The sequence below is a fragment of the Typopeltis vanoorti genome, chromosome 5 (genome assembly GCF_054136105.1).
Source record: "Typopeltis vanoorti isolate ZY-2024b chromosome 5, IOZ_Tvanoo_1.0, whole genome shotgun sequence".
In the NCBI taxonomy this organism is placed as follows: Eukaryota; Metazoa; Arthropoda; class Arachnida; order Uropygi; family Thelyphonidae; genus Typopeltis; species Typopeltis vanoorti.
Window position 1 is genome coordinate 12,709,462 of NC_143553.1, and position 20,014 is coordinate 12,729,475.

The 20,014-nt window shown below is 36.2% G+C and overlaps 1 protein-coding gene across 1 annotated transcript in view; it reads left to right on the top strand.

Moving 5' to 3' along the window:
• The window catches only part of LOC150106228 (uncharacterized), a 373,927-nt gene that overhangs the window by 258,799 nt on the left and 95,114 nt on the right, over positions 1-20,014 (top strand). The window lies entirely within an intron of this gene.

The window sequence follows — 20,014 nt, forward strand, 5'->3', positions numbered from 1 at the left end:
GATATTTGACCATATCATTCTACTTGATATTGCCTGCCATTCAAGATTATTATCTTCATATTTAGTGTTAAATACTTTAGCTACTCCTTCTTTTCCCTGATTGTTATTGCTAAATATAACATTTTGTATTTATTGCTTGAAAGGATCTCACTTGTTCTCAACTTTTTTTTTTTTTTTGGTAACACTTATTATTTTGATATGGTACTTATCCAATTCTTCTGCTAGTTCTATTTCTTTTCTATTGATGCTTCTTATGTTGATAGTACCAATCTTGAACTCTGTTGATGTTGAGTTGGGATGTCTTCTCTTCTGGGATTTCTTCCAGTAGCTGACTTATCACTGTTTGCCCTGCTTCCCTGACTAAAACAACAGAGACATTATTTAACTGGACGATGCCCCAGCCAATATGAAATTCTCTCATGTTGTACCATCATTTTGCATTTTGGTTTAAGCCAATTAGAATACAAATTATTCTCGTGGAAAGCCTGTAAGCTGTCTTACTTTGGCCAAACAGGCAGGACAGCAAATATCTGAATTTCAGAACACAAGGACTACATCCAGTTTCACCAATACAGCCACTCTGGTCTTGCTGACCATGCACTGGATACCTGCCATAGAATACGGTGGAAGAAAGCCACAATAATACACCGTAGTAAATACAAATATGAAAGGCTTTTCATGGAATCAGCTTCAGCCCGAAGAAACAGTCCAAATTTCAACAAATTTGGCTGCATGAGACTGCCTCAAATTTGGGAAACCTACATCAGAAGACCTTCAGCTTTATCGCCCAAGAATACCAACATTGCCCGCTAGGGTGCACCATCAGGACTTTAGGAGAAATAATTGCTTCCTGCTTCTTCCTCACTTACTGTTTGTTGTGCCTGCGTGCACGTGTCTTGTTCTTAAGTTTCTTGAAAATGCAACGTGACATTGCCGAAATATTGAAGTATGTTAAAATTTATTTTAATGTATATCCTAATTGACATTGTAATTTCCTTAAATTATTTAGTAAAAAAAAATAATACAAATTAGTCAGTTAAATCCCAAATTGTCAGCCTGTTCTTATTTGTTCAGTATTTAGACAGATACGTAATGAATTGCACCACAAGGCAAGAATTTGACATTAGGTCAGAAGCTCTAGTCAATTCTTCACATTCATTAAAAGACTATATCAGTTATATAGCTTTGACACTTTGACTGAACACATTTTTTATTAGTAATGCAATAAAAAAACGAATGCACTCTCCTAATGTAGTTCCCTACATTACAACCTTCAACTCTTCAAAAATAAATAAATAATAATAATAATAAATAAAATAAATAAAAAAAATCTAAACTTCTACTTCAATCTCATCTGCACCCAATGTACACGACAGGAAGTAGAACTGTTCTACTTCCTGGAATCAAGTCTGAAGACGAACTTATTAAAATGTCATCTGTGGGGGTACCAAATTTGAAGTAATGGAAAAGTCATATGTTTCACATATAAAAGTATTGATAAGGTATATGACCTTATTATTAAAATACTCTGGATTAGAGACAGTTGTATAAAGTTTTTTCACTTGGTTATAATTTAAAGTTGTAAAGAAATTTAATTCTTGCTTAATCCTTTATCCAAGTGTAAGCAAACATAGTTTGTGTGTGAAATAGTTTCCACAGCCAGGCTGCTTGTATATAGAGGCAAATGGCAAATGACTTCTCAATAATTACCTTAGTATTCCATAGTTCAAAGCACACATTCTTTAGGGTCTGTATAATGCTATGCAGTATGGATAAGGTAACTAATCTGACTAACTTCGACTTTTTCATGCAAAAACTTTGTTTGCTTGTTCTTGGGTAAAGGATTCAACAAGAATATAATTTTGTGGCTAATTTAAATTATTATTATTATGGGCAACTCCAAGGAGTCCTTAGACTCATCGAGGGAGTCCCTAACATCATGTCAAGAACAAATATTCAACATTCACACATTATCTATCATATTTTGCCTTATCACACATTATCTATCATACTCTGGCAGCTTATTCCACTCATTTACCACCCTCCAAGTAAAAAACCTAGCTCTAACACCCTTGCTAACCACACTCTTGCCCAGTTTCCATGGATGCCCCCCCCCTAGTCCTCCCACCACCAGTCCTGTTCTCAAAAATATCCTCTGAATTAATCTTATAGAAACCCTTCAGTAATATGAATGTCTCAATCATATCACTTCTTTTCTGTCTATCAACCAATATCTTCAACCCACAAATCTTCAACCTGTTCTCATAAGGTTCATTCCATAGACCTGCTATCATCTTGGTCACTTGCCTCTGGATCCTCTCCACCTCCTCCTCCCCATCAAGAAGACCCTGTCATCCAAATATGGGCACAGTAGTCAAGATGGGGTCTTATCAAGGCTCAATACAGAGGAACAATAACTTGCTCATCTCTGCTCGTCAAAGTATTCTTCAGCATCGAAGTGATTTGATGAGCTGATTTAGCCACTTTGGCAATGTGTCCCGTAAACTTCAACTCCCTATCCACCAACACTCCCAAATCACTGGCTTCATCAATCTCCTGGAGTACAGTTCCACCAGTGTGGTATACTGCTGCTAATCTTTTCATCCCAAAATGCATAACCTTACATTTTGCCACATTAAATTGACATCCATTCAGCCCAGACCTCCAATCTATCCAAATCATCCTGCAAAATTTTGACATCTTTTGCATTCACTATTGCCCTACCCAACTTTGCATCATTAGCGAACAAATGAACCGTTCCTCTTAGATCCTTCCCTATATCGTTAATGAACAAATTAAACAGCAGTGGTCCAAGAACAGAACCCTGCAGCACACCACTAGTCACATAGTCGCAAGCCATCTTTTGGACTCTACTCCTGAGTAAACTACTCTGATATCTCTCCATCAACCACCCTCCTATCCATCTCACCAACCCTATATCCATCCCCATATGCTGCAGTTTACTGATTAGAATTCCATGTGGTATCCTGTCAAAGGCCTTAGCAAAGTCCAGCAGTATCACTGTAAACCCATTACCCTTATCCAGGTCAGCCATCACTGTGTTATAAAATGTGAGCAAGTTACTGAGGCATGGTCTACCCTTCACAAAACCATGCTGTCACCCATACAGTATCCCATTTTCATCTATATCCATTCCTGTATTTTTCTCTTGACTACTTCCTCCAAAATCTTGACAACGACTCCTGATATGCTGATTGGTCGGTAATTTGCAACAGCAGTCTTGGAACCTCCTTTATGCAGTGGAACTATTTTTCCCTCTTTCCACCCCCTCAGGACTAACCCAGACCCGAGACTCAAATTAAACAAAATGGTCGAGGGCACTGACAATTCTTTAGCCGCTTAACGTATGACCCGAGCTGGTATACCATCCAATCCCACAGATGTATTCACATTAAGGTTTTGCAATAGACTATTCACCTCCACTTCATTCACCACAATACCCATATAAGCTATTGGTTCCTTTATTCTGGTAATATCCAATATCACCACCTGGATGATATACAGGGTGTTCGGGATAAATTTGACAGTTTCGTAAGGAAAAAGAAAATCTTCTTTGTATCTATTAAATTTAATGAATTGACAAAAAAACATTACAGGCAGAGTTAATTACAATACTATCAACAAGATTTACTCAAAATAACCACCATTAGCATCGATCACAGCTTCAATTCTGCTTCGGAACCTCGAACAAGCTGATGCTACAGTCTCCCTGGGAAGGGCTGCAAAAACTGTTTTAATTTTATCCATTAACTGGGCTTTTGTATTACTGGAAGTGCGATTGGTGTCTTTTTCAACTGTGCCCCATACAAAATAATCCATGGGGTTAAGGTCTGGGGAGTTTGGAGGCCAAACATTTGGACTGGTGAAGTCGTAGAAATTTTCAGACAACCATTTTTGACTTTTCCCAGAGGTGTGGCAAGGGGCCGAATCCTGCTGCCATACCTACGGCCTACCATTGGCTACCCTTGTTATCCAGGGCTTGACTACAGTTAGCAACTCCACGAACAAAGCCCGAATTCCAATGCCAGGGTTCTTCAACACCTGTTCCTGCAGATTTGCGAGGAATTCTGCTGTACGAACGCAATCAGATCGTCTGCTAGGGATCTTTCTTCTTGCTACATCCTCGTAGTCACCATTGCAAGCCTCTAGTTCATGCCTGATTGTTTTTACTGTATTCAGGGAGCATTGGGCAGCAGTCGTAATATCCTTATTTTGATGGCGGGCACGAATCATCATGATACAAGTTATTCTCTTCCATGATTCAGGTGGGTTCCAGCTATCCATCCTTTCTGACATCTTGTATATGAATGAAGAAGGGTCCAAACTTTTAAATGAAGAGAAGTGTGTGTTAATACATGTAACTTACGGAAAAATATAATTAATTATAAATATGTCAAATTTATCCCGAACACCCTGTACTCTTGCAAAGTTCTCTCTCAGTAATTCCACTATATCAACTGATTCAGTTATCTCCCTTCCATTGGGATTCCTTAAAATCATTCTGCTGTATACATTTTTTCTTTTACTTGCAGCATATCGAAAAAACTGTTTGGGATTCTCTTTAGCTTGCATGGCTAATTCCCTTTCATAATCTGCTTTTGCTTTTCTTACCACACTCGTTCCCCCTCTGGACTGCACTTTATACCATTTGCATGCCTGCAGGTCAACTTTCTCCTTAAATTCCTCCCACAGTTGTTTCTTTTTTTGCAGCTCAAGCTTAATGGTGTTATTCATCCATTTAACCTCTACTTGATTTACTATTCAGACTCTAGGTATACAGTCAGCCATTACCTACTGCAAACGCTTCTTAACTACCTTCCATGCACTATCAGCATCCAGCCCTTGCAGTTTTACATGCCATGGCACTGAACCAAGCAATCTCCTAAGCTTGTCATATTTACCAGCCCTGTAATTCCACATGTACCTGTCTTAATTGAAAATTCTACACATTTAGACACCTCCCAGGTGAAAACCTTATGATCACTCTCACCAATTGGTGGCAACGTGGTCATATTCATTACAATCAAATTCTCTGATGCAATTACTAGGTCAAGCACTCTTGAATTCCTGTTGTTTTCCATTACATGCTGTCTCAGATAGTTATCCCTTAATAACTGCATAAAATCCAATTCCTTTCTCCCATATGTCCTCTCCTCCTTCCAATCAATGTTACCATAGTTGAAATCCCCCATAATAATTATCTGCCCTCCACTCATTGAGTCTATTTGCCTATGCATACTATCTTCATCATTTATTCCATCACCTATTCTATAGCAGTACCCAATTGTATATTTTGTTCTGCTAGTCTCAATCTCACACCAAATAGCCTCAAATGTGCTATTTTCTCTCTTCTGCAGTTCAACTTCTATTCTCCTTGGCTGCAGTTCATCATCTATCATCAGTAACACCCCCACCCCCCATTTTATTCTCTCTGTCCCTCCTGAACACACTATACCCTTCACATGCTATCCCACTAGCTATATCATCTTTTGTCAGCCATGTTTCACTAATGCCAATAACCTGTGGGCAGGAAGAGCCAACCAAAGCCAAAAATTCTTCCTTCTTGTTCCTAATACTCCTGGCATTAATGTACATGAAATGCAGAAGCCCGTTAGTCCCACCCCTATCTTGATGCCTTATACTAACTATCCCATTCTGATTTGTTGTCCTTCGTACTAGCTTGGGCATATTATACACATTCTTACACTCAACTGCCTATAACCAAATGAAAGAACTTTTTACAACCATATCTAATCTAGAGTATTTTGATGATAATGTGGTAACACCTTGACTCTACATTTATGTGATAAATACATGATTTCTGCATTCTTCAACTTTGGTATCTCTTCTAGATCTGGCGCACACGTGATTAGACCGGTTTTTGCATGTCACCAAATGGAGCCACTGTCGAGTTTCCTGACCTGGAGTGATTTAGGTCATGAGTGATGAGTTTAGTAGTGTTCTTTGACAGTCATTGAGTGCCTCTGTAGCTCAGTCGGTATAGACGAAGCCCTTCGGTCGGAAAGACCTGGGTTCGATTCCCGTCAGTTATGTGACGAACCTTTATCTGGTCTCTTTCGATGAATGGTGAGTTAGCCGATCTCATATGGAAGTAGGGTTTTTTTGCCCGGAAACTTGGGTTTTCTGGCTCTGTGAACACACATCTACAGAAATAGGACACACTGGGAGGCATAGGGCTAACTACCTTACCCTCACATTATGGTGCTGGTTGTGAAGTTCAATACTTGGAAAGGTCGTGGGCACTTAAGTGTCTGTTAGGACCACTAATGGGATGATAGGATAGTTGATCACTGAGTTTTTGAAGACTTGCACTCGATTTTAATAATGTTTTAATGAAGGTTGAAATTGGTCTGGGTAGTGGTCTTTCCTATAATGCACAGCATTATAGGAAAGCATTATAGTATGTACAAGCATACCCTGGTCATGTGACACATTAAGTTCCAGACCATCATTGTATTATTAATTACTCCTTTCCCTCATTTATCAGTCATATATTTGTGTGTAAATGACAAATAAAGCATTTTTGAAAATTATGGAGACAACTACCGTGTTTGAATAAAAACTTTAGTTTAATATAACTAAAATCTACATTCTGAATGTAGATTTTAGTTATATTAAACTAAAGTTTTTATTCAAACATGGTAGTTGTCTCCATAATTTTCAAAAATGCATTCGGATCAACGTGTAAGCTTAAAAGAAAGGACATAAATAAAGCATTTGCTGACATCAGCTACATCAGAATAACTGAATACCTTAGTTGTTCGGAATAACTGTAAGCCTATAAGTAGAAATGTACTATAGGTTTACAATCTTTCAGGGGTTGGAGTCACAAAAAAAAAACGATTACTGCAGGAGTTGAGTAACTTGTAGTAATATTAGGAGGATTAATTGTTAGGAGGAAAAAATTGATATCATACATAAAGATAAAAATATGTATATAGTATATTTGTGATGTGGACGGGTTAAGGATATTTTTTCCATTTATAAATTCATTTTAATGATTTTTTTTTTTTAAAACCTTTTTGACCTAGTCTGGAAACACTGCTCCAGAAACCAAATGTGGAACTTTTACAGGTCTCTTCAGCCTCAAAAAATACGCACGGTAGTTTTCTCACACCAGACAATGAAATTTACTTACCACCTAAAGATAGTTGCAAATATTCATGCCCACAGTACTGGTTGTCAGAAAGCAAATATGTTTTCCAGTCCAACAGTATGGCATTTTAAAAACACTTACACACAGAGCCAGAGCCATTTGTTCTAACGATACAGCTCTGACCACTGAACTCCAATATCTGCGCCATACGTTCTTAGCCAACGGCTACAATCCCTACAAAATAGATAAAATATTACATAGGCCCATTACTCTGCCCTCCTCTAATACACAAGAATACAACATGACCATTTCTATTCCTTATATCAGAGGTACATCGGAAAAGATAGCCAAAGTATTGTTGAAACATGGCCTTCACACCACTTTCAAACCTCATGTCAAGCTGGCAACTCTGATCCGCTCGCCTAAGGATAAATTTCACCCTTTAGCACACCCAGGAGTGTATGAAGTTCCGTGCGACTGTGACTTGGCCTATTATGGGCAAACAGGAAGATCAGTGAACATCCGCCTGGAAGAACATGAAAGATACATTCGCTACTATTACTATGGCAAGTCGGGACTGGCAGACCACACTTTGGACACTCCTTCACACAGGATTAGATGGAGGAAAATGAATGTGCTATTTAGGAGTCGTTATAAATCTGAAAGATTATTTTTTGAGTCAGCAATGGCTTTGAAGAATTCTCCCAACCTTAACAAATATGGTTGCATTAATTTGCCAAAAATTTGGGAGACGGTTATCCTAAGAAAAACTCCTGGATAACTGCTTTTTTTTTCCCCCGTTAGAGGGTGCCAAAAAATAGGACTTTAGATCTTTTGTCTCTTGCAATTATATTGTTTCACTCACTCACTGTCGCGTTTACAAGTGTGTTGTGCTCTGATGATGCTGAGTTGAAAATCAGCAAAATATAAGCATTAATAAAACATCTTTGTTGATAAAAGTGTTTGTGGTGTTGTTAATACCGTGAAAAATAAGTCATGAAGCAAATATGCTAATAACCAGGACAGCACTCTCTGCATGTTAATTTATTCATCTTTCATATTGACCCATGCACTAGTCATTTGATAAATCTTTTGCAAAAAGTTTATCAAATGAAAAAGAGTGGAACATATTTTATTAGCAAAACTATAAATAGGATTAAGATATTTGAGGTCAGTGATTATCTATATTCATTGACCTCAGATATGATTGAAGGGGATGCAGAGCTATACCACACTATGGCATTAATAGGGAAATGTGAAGAGGGAAAAAACTCACTACCCAATTATGGAAATGAAAAACAGTATAAGATGGTGACATGCATAAATAGGGTAGATTTGATCATAGTCAAGTTTGACCACTTCAATTTCTCCTAATCTTTCCATGGTTTCCATCCAGAGGTACGTAATATGGGAATATTTAGGATATATGCTGTAGATTAAGTACCAGAATCATTTCTGGTAAAAAATATAATATAAATATATAAAATTATTAGAAACACATCAAATGAACAACTGATTGTCACTTTGTCACTAGAAAAGAATTCAGGCTACTAGTGTAGTGTGACAGAAGTTTGCAACCCATAACTGGTGACGTGTGGTTTGCATGCACACTAAAAAATGTGAAGGTTGTTCGACTCTTCAATATCGCACAGTGTTGGACACTTTAAAAATGCTTTGCAGGCACGTGTGCCCGTGAGTCCCATGCTGCTGACCCCTGCTCTAGGTAGTAGATGCATTGGATTGTTGATGACCTTCATTTCATGTGGGAACAAGGGAGTGAGAAAAGAAGTGATGGCATTAGGCAGCAGTAGTTGGATTTTTTTTTTGCATTTGCTGCAAAAAAGGCTTATTTCTTTTCTGCCATGATTATGAAGATTATAGGGATGATTTAGAATGTAGTAGTAGATGCATTGGATTGTTGATGACCATTTCATGTGGGGGGACAAGGGAATTAGAAAAGAAGTGATGGCATTAGGCAGCAGTAGTAGTTGGATTTTTTTTTCCATTGGTTGCAAAAAAGGCTTATTTCTATTCTGCCATGATTATGAACGATTATAGCGATGATTTAGAATTTGTGTTAGTTCTGGAACTCAGTTGAGAGAAGGTGGGTAAAGGATACAATCTTGATCATAAACTTGTAATCTTAGGTATTCATGGATTAAGAGTTAACATAGAAATTAATGATTCTAGTTTCATGTTGTTATACTGCTTGTCCAACTGAATTGTGTAGGATGAATACATATTTTATCTAATTCAGTTTTGCATGAGTGGGAGAAGTACTAAGCCAAAAAGGTGGGTTTCTACACTGGTGTCCAAAACCTAAGAGTGAATGCTATTTCTAAAGATTACAACTGCAAATTCAGATGAAACAGCTTGTGGCAATTTGTATAAATGATGATTTTGAGTAGAAAGCAGGTGCACATTTAAATTTTCGATAATAGTGAGCAAAAGGGATCACATGGTAGCACTGAACAGGATAAAAGGCTGTGCTAAGCAAATTGTGTTTGAAGGAAGCTCTTTTTGTGAAGGAATAAAGTTGCAAACTAGGATGTCTTGTAATGTCTCAAAGACATCATCTAGATGATTTCACTTGGGTAAGAATTATAGGAAAGTGTGAAGAAGATCACAGAATTAAATTACTGATATAGCCAGAGAGTTTAGAATCTCACATAGCATTGCATCCAGGCCCTGGATAGTGTTTGGAATGTGTTCCAGGAGATTTCCCTCATTCTGCAATGGAGCATGAGAAAGATTTTTGGTTATAACAGCAAAACATAATTGATGCATCACAGCAGGTCAGCTTGCAAGTAAGCTCAATTCAAACACAGGTATGCATATATCTCTATAAACTGTGGCAGGATATCTGTGACAAGTAGACCTATATGAATGAAGGCCTGTAGTCTTATCCCTTTATTCATTACTCATTGTGGAGCATGTTTTCATTGGTGCTGTATCTATTAAAATTGGACAAGACACCAAGCTAATGTAGTCTTTACAGATGAGTCATTTTAATCTTTCCTCCAATTCTAGACAACACTTGCTCTGGCATGAAAGTGGTACTGCTTACCATTGCAAGGGAGAGAAGCTGGAGTCATGCTGTGGATTGGCATTATGCTTAATGGATGAACTGAGCTACAAGTGCTGGAAAAGGAGACTGGCTAATGATATTGCAATGAAGTCTTCACTGTTATGTTCAATTGTTCCATGGTGCTGCAGGTGAAGAATTCATTTTTATGGACGACAGTGCCACACCACATCGTACATTAGCAATGAAAATACTTCTGGAGAATAAGGATGTTAATCGAATCGAGTGGCCAGTATGTTCTGATCTCATATCCATAGAAGCTGTTTGGGACGCAATAGGGAGAAACATTGCTGCTCAAAATTCCCCTACAGAAAAACCAATAAAACCTTAGCCTTGCTCAGGAGGAGTGGGCTAGTTTGCCTCGAGAACTCCTGAATTACTTGGTGCTAAGCATGGTATGACGTGAGAGCTACATCACAGTTCGGGGTGGACATATTCCATACTGAAATGTCTCTCCTCAGTAAGCACTGTATATATATAATCCTTAGGAAATTTGTAACTTTTGACAAAAAATGTATTGTAGTTTAATTTGTATGAAATTTATGACACATTTTTTGTGTAATATAATTTTTTAGTATGCTGGCAATAAATTTATGTCCAAATTTGTCTGTGGTCATGAAAATCTTTTCACATACAGGTAAAAATGAAGCTTGTCCTTAGATTTGGGGTACCAGTATATTTGAATAGCGCTTAATGACGTTTTCTTTATATGAGGGGTGTGGAAGCACAGAAATTGCACCCAGTGACCTCGGACTGGAAAGCACAACTACCATTTGAGCAGAACACATTTTCTGCATTTTATCTTTTTTGTAGTTGTTTGGATTTGTTGATAGTTTTTTGGATGTTGTTCCAAGCTGCAGAGTAAGTTGAAAGTAAAGGTGGAGTGTCTGATTCAAGTCTCTTGCAGTAAGCTATTGTTTTGTGGATTGGATTTCTGCAATTTGAGCACTAGGCTTGAAAATTGTTTAATAGCTTGAGTGGAATAAGGAATGAAGGCCTTCATGCCAGCAAGAATTAGTTTTATTTCGCTGATTCATTCAGTGCAAATGCTTGAATCTGGACAATGAAAATAGTTATCTGACTATGACAAAGAAGAGTATTAATTATGGTATTCATCCCATTTGACACCACTGCAGTGCCATAGGATTCAAGGCTGGTTGTGTCTGGAGAAAAGTTGCTGGTTGGATTTAACCCTCCTACTGGCCGAGGTGGATGAAATAGCCAGACCACCCCCAGCATTTTTCATGGATCAAAACTTCATAGGCATTCTACCTTTTATCAAGTATTTACCTTTCGCCGCCGTTAAGAGATTAACAGCTATTTTAGAGTAAGTAGCGGGTTAACTGTGGTGGAGCGACTTTTCTGTCACTTCGCTTTGCATGTACTGCATTACTTGGAATTTCCTTTACTGTATTAGGATATTGATTTCCAAAAATAAAAATGAGTTTCACATCTGCCAAAATAAATAATCAATCCTGAAATGACCATAGATCAGCCTTTGCAATGAATATATTTTAGTAATAGTAAATTTCCTTCACTTTACTGACAGTATAGATTTTTTTTGCGAATTTTCAAATGTTTGAGTTTAACATATTTTGTCAAATATTTATATTTTTAAATAACATTTAGTGAAATAAATATGACATTTTGTCATATTTATTTCACTAAATGTGGAATAAAATGTGGGAAAAAATTTCACTATATGGATCATCACGTTTCAATTTTAGAAACGAATTTAAAAAATTTTTTTTTTATGAACAACAAATAATTATAAACAGCATTAATCGGTTTCCGATTGTATCTTTTTTAGTATCAAAAATTTATATCCAATGGTGTTTTATTAGAGACACTTTACCTCCTTCTTTTGCTTAAAATTGCAACAGATTTTTATTTTATATTATTATTATTATTTTTTTTTTGTAGGATGCACATTACTATAATATCCAGTGCTTAACCACTGTAGATATGTTGAAAATATAATAGGAAGGATATCCCGTATGGAGTGATTCAAAATTTATGCTCATTTTTAAGATTTTTTACTGCAACTTCCCCCCTCCCCTCCTCTCCTCTCCTGGAACTCAGATAACTACTTTAAATTTCTACTCATTTGAAAGCTTTCAGACAGTATTCAAACTCTCTTATTTCAGTTTACCATTTTGACAAAAGAAATAAAGCAATAATATTGTTGTATATTCGAAGCTTCTATTTCTGTACTATTTCTTTGCATCTGAAATTAGCTGTTCAGTGGTCTGCTGAAATTATTCTAAGATTTAGAAATACTATGCTATATTTTCAATGTGTAAAACTGTTTATGCATGCCACACAAAAGAAAGTTCAGTTGTGTTATTTTTGTTTCTTTTTTTTTTAAAAAAAAAATCTAAATATTACTACTTCTACTGCTGCTGGTTGTTATTTCTGAAATACGTCTTAGAAATGCTGAACAATAATCCTCTTAGCTGAACACAAGAGAGAAAGTTTCCCAGAAGTCACACTAAATTGCCTCAAGCAAGAATGTCTTGTTTTGTTTTCAGTTGTTCAGACATCCTAACACAGAAAAACTGACATTTCTTTTACAGGCTGATGCAGTATTTATGCCAAAAATGATTTCTTTATTTATAGTGATCAGTTTCACTTTTATTATCGAAAAATTCTAAATTATTTGATACAATTATATTGAAAAAAGGATTTGAATTTTTTAAGAGAAAAGACATTATCTGTTACATAATCGTTTATTTTTTGGGTTGAGGTGGGGGGGGGGGTTAGACATATTCAATCTGCAGACAATCGTTGCAAACGTAAATCACTTCGGGAACATGCTCATGCAGTTTAGTGAAAAATAGTAGCAAAAGTTTAACTACTTCAATAATGTCACATATCTAAACTAGAAGAAAATGTCGTTATATCTGCTGATGCTAGAACTCTTACATAAATTTTTTCTAGCATGAATTCTCTATCAGCTATAATGTAATCAATTTACAGATTTTTGCACTCTTGTATTGACAAAAGAACTATGTGCAGTAATTTCTTCTTTCTACTACAAGAAAAAACCAGATAATAACAGAAGAAAAATATGTAGTATTTTCTTTTTCAGTGGGTAAATTTACAATGTTCTTTATTTGTGTTTTGAAATGAAAGTGCAAATGATTATTTTCTTACCATTTTTGCCAATAGAAAATCTGCTATAATTATACAAGTGACATTTACCGTTTTTCTCCCACAGGAGAAAAGAAATAATGCAATAATATTGTTCAATCTGTCCAACTTTATTGTAGTGCAAATATTTATCATCAAACTTTGTTGTTTTGTAATAAAAAAAAACAAATATTTGTGCTACTTTGAAAATTTCTAATCTGTGGCACACAATGCTATGAAAATTTAATAGACAAAGTTTTGGCAAACTGTATTCTTATTTACAAAAAAAAAAAAATCTTATAATAGGCATATTTGAAATCTGTGAATTATTCTTCAAAATATGATTTTGAACAAAGATAACATAATCAAGAACGTCTGCTGCCGGGTTTTTTTTTTTTTTTTTAATATTTCAAATAATTATCGTGAATTTATTTTTCAAAAACAAAGAAAATGTTCTGTCGAGTAAGCAATTAGACAAAATTAGTACAAAAACATTCAACATTGGTTCTCCAAGGTAATGCAATATTTAAGTGAAGAAAGTATGCAAGGATTTATTTATAACTCTATAACAAGGAAATGTGTTCCTTGTTATAGAGAACTGAGGCTCAGCTTCGCGAGATAATCTGTTTAAGTGTTCTCTACAGCGTGAAGGATTATCGCACCTTCTATAGGACAGAACAGCCAAATTGCACTTCTTATCCATGTTCTTTCAACAGGTGTATTGAATCGTATCCAGATTTAGCTGGACGTATATATATGTTCTGGCCGGTTGGAGGGTTAAGACTTAGTGACTAAGGCTATGAAGCTAATGTATCCTGTTTGTTAACTGCATATTCCTCTGGCCAGTTTGTCAATGAAAAATTGGGGTTTCCACGAGGGAAAACTCCTGCTGCCTACTTATGAGATCATCTAACTAACTTCCAGTTGAAAATCTCTTCTTTATATCCTAGACTTGAAGGGTTCACTGATTTTTCCAGTCGAAGAGCACTTTCGGTACTGATGGTTATAAGCAAAGGAAGCTTGAACGAAGTTATGCTCTGTATTGCTAAGAGGAGAGATGACATATCATGTATTTGGAGAACTAGTTAAAAATAGGTAAAGTATTGGAAGTATGTGAATAGAGATTCTGACTTCTGTTTTCCCAACATTCTAACATGTGGTCTGAGTGATACCCCTCAAGAGCATACCAAACTGGAGATTGAACCTCCACCATCTTTTAGGGTATTCACAGGTTGTCCTCCAAATAGATTATAGGACAGACCCTGGTGATAATTTATTTAGGTGGCTTTCTGATTTTTATGTCGACCCCACACACGAGAGGTTGGTTGATCAACTTATAGTATGTTAGTAACATGTGTGGGTAGGAAGGGAGAAACTTGTTTGCATTTAATTTGAAGGCCTATATATATTGTATTCCTTGTGAAACACATAGGGAAGATACTGTTCCAAAATGCAGCAGAGGCAGGAATGAAGGAGGAGGAAAAGATACTGTTCTGTGGGTTTTGGAGTTGTATTTTGAAGGAATGTTGAGTGGTAGCTGCATATGTTTCAATGGATTTAGTAGACAGTGGAGGAATTATTAGTACAGAACAATCAGTCTGATCAGTTAGATAACAAAAGTTATGTTATATATCATCCTGGAAAGAAACAAACATAAAATCAAATTGGAAATTAATGAAATGCAATCTGATTTTCAGGAAAATAAAGGAACTAGAGAAGGACTCTTCAACATTAGAACTATTATAGAAAGATATCTGGAGAAGCAAAAAAAAAAAAGATGTCCACCAGTGGTGGCCCGCACATAAGCACTGCGACACTGCAGTACCCCCAAGGAAAAAATAAAAATTTTTAATTTTGTTTGTGTTTATAAATAATAACAATGCTTACAACATTATATAAATGCAATACAACATGTTAAAGGTTACAGCTTATGTTTTGACATTGATTGAATAGTTAATAATTGGAATTGTTCGATTAACGCTTTAGATTATGAAACAAATACACTGCGATCTAGTGTCCATATTATCACATTCAACCAATTGCAGCCAGACTTGCCGATATTTGTTTGCGCTTCTCATTGCACGTAACTAGTGAATCTGATATTACTCTTTGGGCAGTGTATAGTATGCTTGTGCGCGTTATTTCTGTGAGATACGAAAGTGTGAACTATTTTTTGCAGTCTTATTTTATTTTGTTAAAATAACATATAATTATTTATTTATTATAGATACAAGACTGAATTATGATGGGTGTCACTGTTGAAAATATGAAAAGAATTATATTTTTTCAATTATGGTTACATGAAACAAGTACACTTGTTTGAGTGTGAGAATGATTGCACCAATTGCAGGTAGACTTGCCGATATTCATTTGTGCTTGACACTGCTCTTTGGGTAGTGTATCGTATGCTTGCGCTCCTTATTTCTGTGAGATACGAAACTTTTATTATTAGTGTTTGTTCGTGGTGAGGGTGAAATATTTTTAATAAAGCAATTTTTTAACATGTAAATTTATTTATTAATAAATTGATTACTGACTAGGAAAAAAAGGTTCTTTTTTTGTGGGAAATAATACAGAACTGGGTTTTGCTAGCATCAAAATTGATTGCTTTATTCGAGCCCCATTAAAGGTTAGCTGGTAGATCAGAATTGACACCAGAGAGGTTGATGCTAGGTAAGTTGAAGTGATTTGTGTAGTGCAATTGTTTATCAAATAAAAGGGAGAGATGCAATGTGCTGTCATTGCAAAACTGTATATTGGGTTGATGGTCAACTGAAGTAGGTCTTGTTGATATACTAAAAGAAGATGGTTGGTGAGAGAACAGAACTTGTGGAATGCTAGCATTAGTTGAATAGTAAAAGGATTGGGAACCATCCACCATCACACATATAGTGTGTGTCCCATCAGAAATCCAGCAACCTGTAGACATCATGGGACAGACCAAATGATGGGAAGTTAATTAATAGGCCTTTGTGCAACCATTTGACTTTCAACAAACTGCTCAATGGTATTTGCATATAGATTGGTGATGTGTGAGAAGATCTGTACCTTTATTAGTTGGGTGCCTTCAAGGTGCCCAGCTAATAAAAGTTGGGTATTGATGATTCTCTCTGTTTAGAGAGGATTGAGGTGAGAGAGAGGGGTTATGGACTAATTTCCACATTGTAAGGTTAGACACTAGTGAAGTAAGAGATCATCATGCGTATCAAGGATTTAGGCCTAGCATGGCCTGTTCCGGCCTTAGAAGTCATCGTTGAATCGTTTACGAGGACGTCCCGGTTCTTTTTCCTAAAGTAAGAGATCATAAGTAGGCAAAATAGGACAAGAGTCAATTCTAGGGCACAAACCTTCAGGACAATGGAAGGTATGTATGTCATGAAATTATGTTGGAGAAATGTCATCAGGACCATCAGATTTCAGACACTAAAAGATTGGTTTTTGGTGGTCACTTGGTGGGGCAATTGGTTAGTATATAGAATACAAGATTGGGTTGATGGATATAACATTTTTTATGATGGTGAGCATGGGTTTGTAAAGGATAGGTCTTTCTTTAGCAATTTACTTGCATTTTATGAAAAGGTGATGCTGATTTATAGTTTTAATGGCACAAGGATAGCAAAGGTCACACTGTGCCATATCAAAGGTTATAGCAATAAACAAGATAAGACAATCACAAACATCCATGCCTTCAACAGGATTTGAACCTGCAACCTGTTGGTTGGAGAGTGGGTATGTTAAAAACTTGGCCAACCAGCCTGCTGATAAGGTAATGAGATAAGGAGAATCATATACGGTGATATTCTTGGACTTTGAAAAAGCGACAGGTGACCACATCATAAGTTGGTGTACAAGCTGCAGAAGGTGGGAATAAATAGTATATTGGTTTAGGTAGATTTGTGATTAGCTCTCTGAATGATACCAGCAAATTGTGTATGATGGAACAGTGTCTCAAAAAAGGAGGGTAACCAGTGGTATGCCCGAGGGTTCTGTTCTTGGTGCCCCACTGTTTAGCTTGTTTGTAAATGATGATCATGTGGACTGACTAGTGATCTTTAGATGTTTGCTGATGATGAAAAGTTTGGGAGAATTATCAGGAGTACCGTTGATGTTAATTCCCTTCAGGAAGATTTGAATAGACTTTTGACTTGTCCAAAGGAGTGAGGTTGTAGTTTTATTATTAATAAGTGCAGGGTGTTGCATTTTGGAGTGTAGAAATATAAGGCTATGTACTATATTGATGGTACTATCCTGCAAGAAGTGGATGAGAATTGAGATTTGGGAGTGATGGTTGATAGTAGACTGAGGTTTAGAGGGCATATGGCAATTGTTGCAAAGACTGCACATTGTAGTGCCATTATGATAAGAATTACCTTACCATGTAGGGATAAGGAAGTGGTTGTGCCACTGTATAAAGCACTGGTCAGATCACATTTGAACTATTGTGCTCAGATTTGGTCACTTGATTTTCATTGTGATGTGGAAACATTGGAGAGGATACAGAGATGAGTGACTAAGACAGTATTAGGACTTTGGAGTGTTGGCTGTGGATAGAGGTTAAAGAAATGTGGATTGTAAAGTGTGTGGAGGAAAAGAGGTGATATGATAGATAAGTTTGTTAGTTAGGAGATTTTATCAGATTAATCCAGAGGGGATTATGAAAAGAGTAGAAAACAAGAGGAGAAGTAGAGGCCATCTCTAGAAGTTATGTAAGAGTGTAGTGAAGAGAAGTAGATTTTGTGCATGAAGAATTGCGAATGAATGCAATGCATTACCAGAATATGTTGTTAATGCATGGAGTTTTAGGGATTTTAAGATTCAGTATGATAAATATATTGTCAATTGACTGAATCTCCCATGATGAGTCTGCCAACTTGACAGAAGGCGAAATAATAATAAAATTTGGACAATATTCTTCTGATATCTCTTTCTGGTGAAAGGACAGAGAAGGCATTGAGAATTGTGTATCTGGAATGGATAGGGGTTATTTGCCACAATCGGTTATGCATACATTGAAGGCAAAGTGTGAAGGCAGGAGATTGGCTTTTTTTCTGTGGGTGATGATGCAGTAGAGCCATCTTGTTGTTACAGGGTGGGAGGAATGTTGGGCAGAAATTACAACCAAAAGGTTTTGCTGCTATTTGGACACAATTCAAATTTCCTTGTTTTTTTAAAGTCTGTTTTGGAAGCATTGATAATTTTCTTGCAGCTGTTTTAGGCTTGGGCAAAAACCCTAAAGGAAGATGGAGTTCTTGATGAAAGCTAGTTGTGGTAGGCTTAATATTTTGCTTGTACTGCTCCACACATGTTTTGGAGAACCAAAACTTAGATAAGGGATGACAGTTCAGAATGGTGAGGGGAATGTGTCTCCATGTCAAAAAGGATTATTTTGGTGATACTTTTGGTGCATATGTTTGGATTGGACAAAAACAATAGTCCAGCCATGGTAATGGTTAGACTATTCTCATAGAGGTCATCGTTAAAGTCAGAAGTCATCCCACTTGGCAATGTTATAATGCCAGATGACACTTGTTTGGGATTAGCTATGTGAGCATTGTTCCATAGGAGAGGAGATCGGTACTAGATTGTGGTTTGAATTACCTGGATTCAAACCCATTACCTTTAACGTAAAAGCACAAATTTAATATAAAACAATAAAAAATGAAATAAAATTATAAAGGTTTTATTTCTTGGAAAATTCCCATGTTACTCTTCTAAGTAAGTATTAATTTTATAGCTATTTAGCCTATTTTTGTTTAGGGGTACCCCTTTTTTTATAATGTCATTGGCTTTTTACTCAGTTTTAGGGCATTACCGAGGTTTTACATTGATATTATATGAAGAATATAAGAGGGAAAATTCGGACATACCTTTGTAGGATGTTGCTGGCTGTCTTATGTCTGAATTTTTCCTCTTATATTCTTCATATATTTATCAATGTAAAAAATGCCCTAAAACTGAGTAAAAAAAAGCCAATGACATTATAAAAACAGGGGCACCCCTAAACAGTCATAAAATTGATAAAATTATAAATATATAAAAATATATAAGAAATAAAAATAATGAAAAAGAATTTAAAAAAATACACATATATATTTATTATTAGGGGTATTTACTTCGATTGTAAACATTTTTATTTTAGAATTTTACTGACTAGAACCACCAAGATAAGATAAAAACTTTAATTAGAACAACTAGATTCATTGGAATGCTGACTTCTTCAGGTGTACGTACTATCACAAAAAACTGGAAACTTTGAAGATAAAAAAATGAACTTCTCATAAACAAGTTAGGAACGACAACAGCCAAGTTTGAACTGCCGTCCGTGTGGCAGGTCTAGTGTGAGACGTTAGTGAGTGGGAACTATCTCGAGAGCGCCAAAACTGAATTACTGCATTGTATGAATCAGGTAAGCTATAAAAAAATTAAATTACTGTTCATGTGTGATGGGGTCCAGAGATGTTTCTTTTGATTCTAAGATGCATCTTTCTAGTTCACCAGGGCATTTATTGATATTTGTGTAAGATTCCAGTCTATCTGGTGTTGACGCTCTTCTAAATTAGAGTTGGCATAGAAAAGGACATGATTGGAGAGGGCGCTTGCATGGGTTCTGTTGTAAGAGATATCACGTTGATGCTCTTCAAGTTGTAGTGAGATAGACT